The sequence below is a fragment of the Portunus trituberculatus genome, chromosome 5 (genome assembly GCF_017591435.1).
Source record: "Portunus trituberculatus isolate SZX2019 chromosome 5, ASM1759143v1, whole genome shotgun sequence".
NCBI classification, from domain to species: Eukaryota; Metazoa; Arthropoda; class Malacostraca; order Decapoda; family Portunidae; genus Portunus; species Portunus trituberculatus.
In genome coordinates this window covers 4696929-4704614 of record NC_059259.1, presented here as the reverse complement: position 1 = coordinate 4704614, position 7686 = coordinate 4696929, and positions in this window count along the sequence as shown.

Genomic DNA, 7686 nt, shown 5'->3' with positions numbered 1-7686 from the left:
AAATGAAAAATAGAAAAAAAATACAAAAATAGATAAACAAAAAGAAGACGTGCAAAGAAACACAAACAAACTTATTGAAACTCAACTTAAATGCAAATAAATCACGAAAAACAAGAACACTCAAACATCAAAACACGAGAAAAACAAAATAATACAAAAAACAAGTAAATATTATAAAAAAATTGATGAATAAAACATAAAAAGATAACGAAAAAAGGAACAAAATTAAGCATTAAGACAAACAAACACACAAAAACACACACAAATTAACAAAAACCTCACAAAAACAAAGAAAACGAAGCAGAAGCCACAGCCAGACACACGAATCGAACGCCACATTCGGACACAATCAAAACAAAAACAAACATTTCCCGCCAAATTTTCCCATTGGAGTGAGCGAGTGAGTGAGGCTTTCCGCGCGACGCTTTCCTTCAATGGTCCTCGTTCTCTCGCCCTCCCGCGGCCACACACGCGCCCGGAAGGTGGAGACAAAGGCGGAAGGAGTGTCCAGGCCCTCATTAGTTACAGGTAGATGTGTGGGGGCGGTGACGCACGCCCTCTGTTACCTGTGACAAAAGTAGAATAGCCGAGGTTTGGTTCCTTCGTACCCTTCTATTCCTCGTGTCCATTTGTCTTCCTTTCTTCACACACCTGCTTCTGTTCCTGTTCTTGTTATTGTTGCTGTTGCTGTTGTTGTTAATTCCTCTTCTACTTCCTCTTCTGTTTCCTCTTTCTTAATTCTCTTCTTCTTCTTCTTCTTCTTTTCTTTCTTTTTTACGTCACCTCCTGCTGCTATTATTGTTACTTCCTCTTCTGTTGCCTCTTTCTTCTTTTCTTCCTCTTCTTTCTCGTTCTTCTCTTTCTCTTCTTTTTCTTCTTACTCCTCCTATTCCTACTCCTCCTCCTCTTCCTCCTCCTCCTCTAGATTTGTTCCGTCTCCTCTTCTTTTCCTCCTACACCTGCTGCTCTTACTGCTTCTGTAATTACTTTCTCTTCTTCTTCTTCCTTCATCCTTTATTTTCTTCCTCTTCTTCCTCTTTCCTTTCCTCTTTTCCTCGCTTCTCTATTATTTCTCTTTTTCATTATGTCTTTTCTTCTTCATTATTTCTCCTCTTCCTCCTCTTTATCATTATCACGCCATTCTTTTCCTTCCTTTATCCTCCTTGTCTTCCTCTTCCTTCTCTTCCTAATTTTCTTCCTTTTTCTTCTTCCTCCTCTTCATTATTGTTATTTTGTGTTTATTCTGTACTGAATATTCCTTAAGTCTTTCTTCCTCCTTATCTTCTTCTACCTCCTCCTCCTCCTCCTCCTCCTCCTCCTCCTCCTCCTCCTCCTCCTCCTCCTCCTCTTCCTCCTCCTCCTCCTAATTAGCTTGTGGCAATCGTGAAGTCTTTATTCTTCCCAAGGCGTATCATTTTTATTGTCTGAGTGAGTCTTTCTCTGTCCCTTCCTCCTCCTCCTCCTCCTCCTCCTCCTCCTCCTCCTCCTCCTCCTCCTCCTCCTCCTCCTCCTCCTCTTCCTCCTCCTCCTCCTCCTCCTCCTCTGCTACCTGCCATGTTTAACCAGGATATAATTCATGCGCTGACACGAACTCCACACACACACACACACACACACACGCACACACACACATACACACACACACAAGGGTAATTGAACGCACACGTACACGCACGCACACACACATACACGCACATGCAAACGTCAACCCAGATTCGCACATAATCGCATACATACATTCATACATACATACATGACGCACGCACACTCACACACACACACACACACACACACACACACACACACACACACACACACACACACACACACTACTGCACGTTTTTTATTCTGGTATACACATACGCTCACACATTTCGAGAGAGAGAGAGAGAGAGAGAGAGAGAGAGAGAGAGAGATAGCTAGAGAGATAGAAAGAGAGAGAGAGAGAGAGAGAGAGAGAGAGAGAGAGAGAGAGAGAGAGAGAGAGAGAGAGAGAGAGAGAGAGAGAGAGAGAGAGAGAGAGAGAGAGAGAGAGAGAGAGAGAGAGAGAGAGAGCCACATACAAATCAAGCATTAATATCAACACGAAGCTAAAAGTCAACCAAAGCAAACCAGAGAGAGAGAGAGAGAGAGAGAGAGAGAGAGAGAGAGAGAGAGAGAGAGGTCTCCCCTTACACCCTGACACACTACCCCCGCCCTTAGACACGCTCATCACACTTCTCCGCCCTGAGCTTGACGGGGCTGTAACAAGAAGGGGCGAGTGGTGCTGGTGGTGGTGGTGGAGTGGACGTATCGACCAAGAGAGAGAGAGAGAGAGAGAGAGAGAGAGAGAGAGAGAGAGAGAGAGAGAGAGGTTTAGAGCCAGTTTTAAAGCTGAAAAGAGGCAGAGGAGTGGAGGTGTTGAGAGAAAAGTGAGCTAGGAGAGAGAGAGAGAGAGAGAGAGAGAGAGAGAGAGAAAGAGAGAGAGAGCAACACGAAGAGCGGTGCACGTCACTGGCTGCTTAGAACCAAACACTCCTTCCTGATTGGGCCTTTCAAACCACGCCCAACGCCTCCCAGCCAATGAGGAAGCAGGAAAGAGACGCCTGCGCTATTTGGGCTGGAAGTGTAGAAAGTAACGCCAAGAGGAGGAAGAAGAAGAAGAAGAAGAAGAAGAAGAAGAAGATCCCTCGCCTTGCCTGACGGCCCATCTTGGTGTCAGCGGCAAAAGAACGAGGCTGATGGTTCCTTTAAGATATATATTCCAATCCGGTTAAGTAGCAAATTTACTGATAATACTAATACAAATTCCGCCAGTATTTTGTGGGGCCCTGTAGCTGAAGGGGCGCTGGAGGGGAAGGCAAGGCAGGGAGGCATAGGGACAGGGAGGGAGGGAGCCATGCTAGCGATCGACTAGCTGGTGGTGGTGGTGGTGGTGGTGGTAGTGGTTTCAATTATAAAGATTAAGGTTGTAAATATGAGTCTTCTTCTGCAGGGGTTCGCTGCAGAGGACGCGGAGAAGAGGGGGGGGAGGGGGTGAGAGGAAGATACATAGACGAACGGATGGTAATGAAATAAATGAATTAAAAAAAAAAAAAGATAAAAGGAGGATAGAGATGTAATAAAAGATAAGGAGAAGAGGAAGAGGGAGGTGAAAGAAAGATAGAATAACGAAGAATAAGGAAATAGAAGAAGAAAAGCCGTAGAAAAATGTGATAAAGGAAAATAGGAAGAGGAAGGTAGAAATAACAAGGACGGATAAGGAAATAGAAGAAAAAGAAAAGGAGAGTGAAAGACACAAGAGAGGATGAAAAAAAAAAAAAAAACAGAAATACGAGAAGAGAATGGAAGAGACATAAGAAAGAATAATGAGAAGAGGAAGGTGAAAGGAGGATAAGAAAATGAAAATGAAAATAAAAGATGGTAATAATAAGAGGAGAGTGAAAAGAAGATAGATAGACGAAGAAAGAATAAAGAGAGAAGAAAAGATGATGAAAGGATTAAACAGATGGATAATGTAAGAAAGATAGATAAGGAAACGTGGTAATAAAGATGAGGGAAATAAGAGTAGAAGAGGATAGAAGAAAGGAATAAAAAAAAGGGAGGATAAAGATAGACACAAGAGTAGAAAATAAATGAAGGAAAAATACGAGAAGAGAGAATAAAAATAGAGAAAATAGGAAGAGATGAGGGTGCGAGAAGTAGAAGGAGAAATAAGGAAGGGTATTGATGAAGATGGAAGAGGAAAAATAACATTAGTGATTTTAAACAGAAATAATAAGATGAAACGAAGGGAATAACTAAAAAAAAAAAAGAAGAGGAAAAAGGAAATATAGAGGAAAAAAGATGAAGAGGAAAAAAATACGAAAATATGAAATGAGAAAGAAAACAACACATAACCGAACCAAAACAACCCAAACAACCTAAACAAACAACCAAAACAACCAAAACAACCACAAAACAACCCAAAACAACACAAAACAACAAAACAACCAACAAAACAACCAAAACAACAAAAAAACAACCAAAACAACCCAAAACAACCTACACAACCACAAACAAACAACAACAAAACAACCACAAAACAACCACAAAACAACCCAAAACAACCCAAAACAACCTCAAAATCTCAAAACACCCAAAACAACCACAAAACAACCACAAAACAACCACAAAACAACCACAAAACAACCACAAAACAACCAAAACAACCCAAAACAACCACAAAACCTCAAAACAACCACAAAACAACCTCACACACACTAAACCCCATTAAAAACCCCGTTAAACCACACCCCAGCGGGAAAAAAGAAAGGAAACAAGTAGAACTGAAAAAAAACGAAAGGAGGAGGAGGAGGAGGAGGAGAAGAACAGATCTCGTTAGGAAAGTTAGCAATGCGAGAAGGGAAAGGAAAAAGGGAAGAGGAAAGGAAGGGAAAGGAAGGGAAGGTTGTATAAAGGGAATTTTTGGCTTCACTTAAGAAAACTCAATCCTGTACAGCTATTTCCTGCGTCAGATCAAGATGGCCTAAGTTGGTTCCAGCCTCGCCTGCCGCAGATCTGGAACGCGATGAGGAGGGCCAAGGTGGTGGTGGTGGTGGTGGTGGTGGTGGTGGTGATGGGGATTCGAAATGTGACTGTGGTTAAAGAGAAGTTTTAGTGGTGCTGGTGGTTGGTGGTGAAAGTTGGTGTGTTTTGGTGGTGTTTTGGTGGTGTTTTGGATATCACTACTGCTGCTGCTACTACTACTACTACTACTACTACTACTACTACTACTGTTGTTGCTATTGCTTATACTACAAATGAAGTAACACCAGTAGTAGTAGTAGTAGTAGTAGTAGTAGTAGTAGTAGTAGTAGTAGTAGTAGTAGTAGTAGTAGTAGTAGTAGTAGTAGTAGTAGTAGTAGTAGTAGTAGTAGTAGTAGAAGTAGCATTAGTAGTAGTAGTAGTAGTAGTAGTAATAGAATGTTCTTGTTATTGTTCACTATGTAACAAAACCCTACGGGATTACGAATGACCTTTTCACATACAACTCTCTTCCTCCTCCTCCTCCTCCTCCTCCTCCTCCTCCTCCTCCTCCTCCTCCTCCCCTCACTTTACACTATTCTCTCCTCCTTCCCCTCCTATCCTCCCCTCTCCTCCCCCTCCACCACACACACTTCTATCTTCCCCCCTCTTACTTATCTACTTATACGAGAGAGAGAGAGAGAGAGAGAGAGAGAGAGAGAGAGAGAGAGAGAGAGAGAGAGAGAGAGAGAGAGAGAGAGAGAGAGAGAGAGAGAGAGAGAGAGAGAGAGAGAGATACCTCCTTTTTCTCCAGTGTTGACCGTGGAGAGATGGAGGAGGAGGAGGAGGAGGAGGAGGAGGGAGGAGGAGGAGGACGACGAAAGAGAGAAAAAAGAAGGAGGAGGAGGAGGAGGAGGAGAGAGGAGGAGGAGGAGGAGGAGCAGCAGAAGGAGGAGGAGGAGGAGGAGGAGGAGGAGGAGGAGGAGGAGGAGGAAAGATTGGTAAATAAAGAGGACAAGAAGAAGAATAAAAGAAGAAGAAGAAGAAGAAGAAGAAGAAGAAGAAGAAAAGAAGAAGAAGAAGAAGAAGAAGAAGAAGAAGAAGAAGAAGAAGAAGAAGAAGAAGAAGAAGAAGAAGAACTAGAAAGAATACGAGGAAAAGAAGAAGGAAGAAAAGAAAAAAAGGAGAAAAGGAAGAAAAGGAAGAGGAAAAAGAAAAAGAAATAGAGAGAGAAAAAAAAAGAGAGAGAGAGAGAGAGAGAGAAATAGAGTAGAGAAAAAGAGCACACACACACACAGACACAGACACACACACAGACACACAGCACCTGCAAAAACAAAATAAGGCCAGAAAAAACAAGAAAGAGAGGAAAGGTTAGCCACAATTTAGGTGTGAAATAGAAGCCAGACTGACAAACACACCTCGACTCACACACCTGCCTCAAAACCCAGGTAACCCACACACACCTCTAAGGGCGGGACTCGCAGGTGTGTACAGGTTAACTAGGGCTCTCCTGACAGGTGTGCTGGGGCAGTGTTGGGATGGAGGTAAGTGTGGGAGCGTTAGAGAAGTGATAGGTGAAAAAAAGGAGATGATTTTGATAGAAGGGTTAATGATGTGTGTGTGTGTGTGTGTGTGTGTGTGTGTGTGTGTGTGTGTGTGTGTGTGTGTGTGTGTGTGTGTGTGCGTGTGTTGAAGTGCATGTATATTATCTTCCTCCTCCTCCTTCTCTTTCTCTTCCTCCTCCTTCTCCTTTGTCTTCTTTCTCCTCCTTTTCCTCCTCTTTATGCTCCTCCTCCTCCTCCTCCTCTTCCTCCTCCGCCTGCTCCTCCTCCTTCTCTTCCTCCTGTTTTATCACCACTTTCCACTCTCATCTTTACTTACCTCCTCCTCCTCCTCCTCCTCCTCCTCCTCCTCCTCCTCCTCCTCCTCCTCCTCCCCTTCCTTCTCTCCAAGCCAAACCTCTCTTCCCTCCAACCCTTCCCTCTCTGAACCTTTTCCATCTAACCTTTCCTTTCTTCCCCTCCTCCTCCTCCTCCTCCTCCTCCTCCTCCTCCCTGACCCACACCCCTTCCTCCTCCGTCTCCCTCCTCCTCCTCCCCCCCCCATTACTCTTTCCACGCATGAGGGGCGGCGGTTCAATATTTGCCATGCGCATCTTGAAAACTGTCCAAACAGCAACTTGTTTTGCGCAAACACCGGGAAAACAACTTAAGGGCCTCAATCACTGACCACCACACCACCACCACCTCCACACCACCTCCACATCACCTCCACATCACCCCCACATAGCACCAGACCACATCCACATCACTGTCTAAGGTGGAAGTCTGTGTATGTGTGTGGAAAAGCGTGTGGAAGGGAGGTGAGAGGAAAATGGAGGGAAAAGCTAGTCTCCTCCACATTACCTCCACATAGCACCAGACCACCTCCACATCACTGTCTAAGGTGGAATGGTGCATGTGGATGATGTGGAGGTGAGGTTAGAGAGAAAAAAGGATTAAAATAGCAAATTCCATCACACCCAATCCACATAAATTCCACCACACAGACTGAAGGTGGATAGAGAGTGGAGGAGGACGTGTGGATGGCTAAGGATCAGGAAAAGAATGAATGGGAAACATAATGACTAACCACCACCTCCACCTCCACCTCCACCACCATCACCACCTCCACCTCCACCTCCACATTGTCTGGAAGTGAATGGGAAGTGGAGAAAAGATGGAGAGATGTGTGTGGAGGAGAGGGAAACTGGAAGAAGTGGAGGAAATATGTGAAATTTGTGATATTTTTAATGTGGATGGATGTGGAAGAGGTGGTACAAGAAAAAGATGGAGAGAAGTGGAGAGGTGGAAGATAAATGAGAGAGGAAGAAGATGTGGAGGTAATAATGAGAATGTGGAAGAGGTGGAATACTCGAAAAAAAAAGTTGAAAAGGAGAAGTGGATAAGTGGAAGGAAAGTGGAAGAGAATGAAGATAAGAAGATAGAGAGACAGAAATTTTTGAAGTGAGTTAAGAAAAGTGAGAGAAAGTAACTGTGGGACTCTCTCTCTCTCTCTCTCTCTCTCTCTCTCTCTCTCTCTCTCTCTCTCTGTGGAGGCGTGTGTATCTATCATAATATTCCTTGTGTTCGTGATAACGTGTGTCTTCCTCCTCCTCCTCCTCCTCCTCCTCCTCCTCCTCCTCCTCCTCCTCCTCCT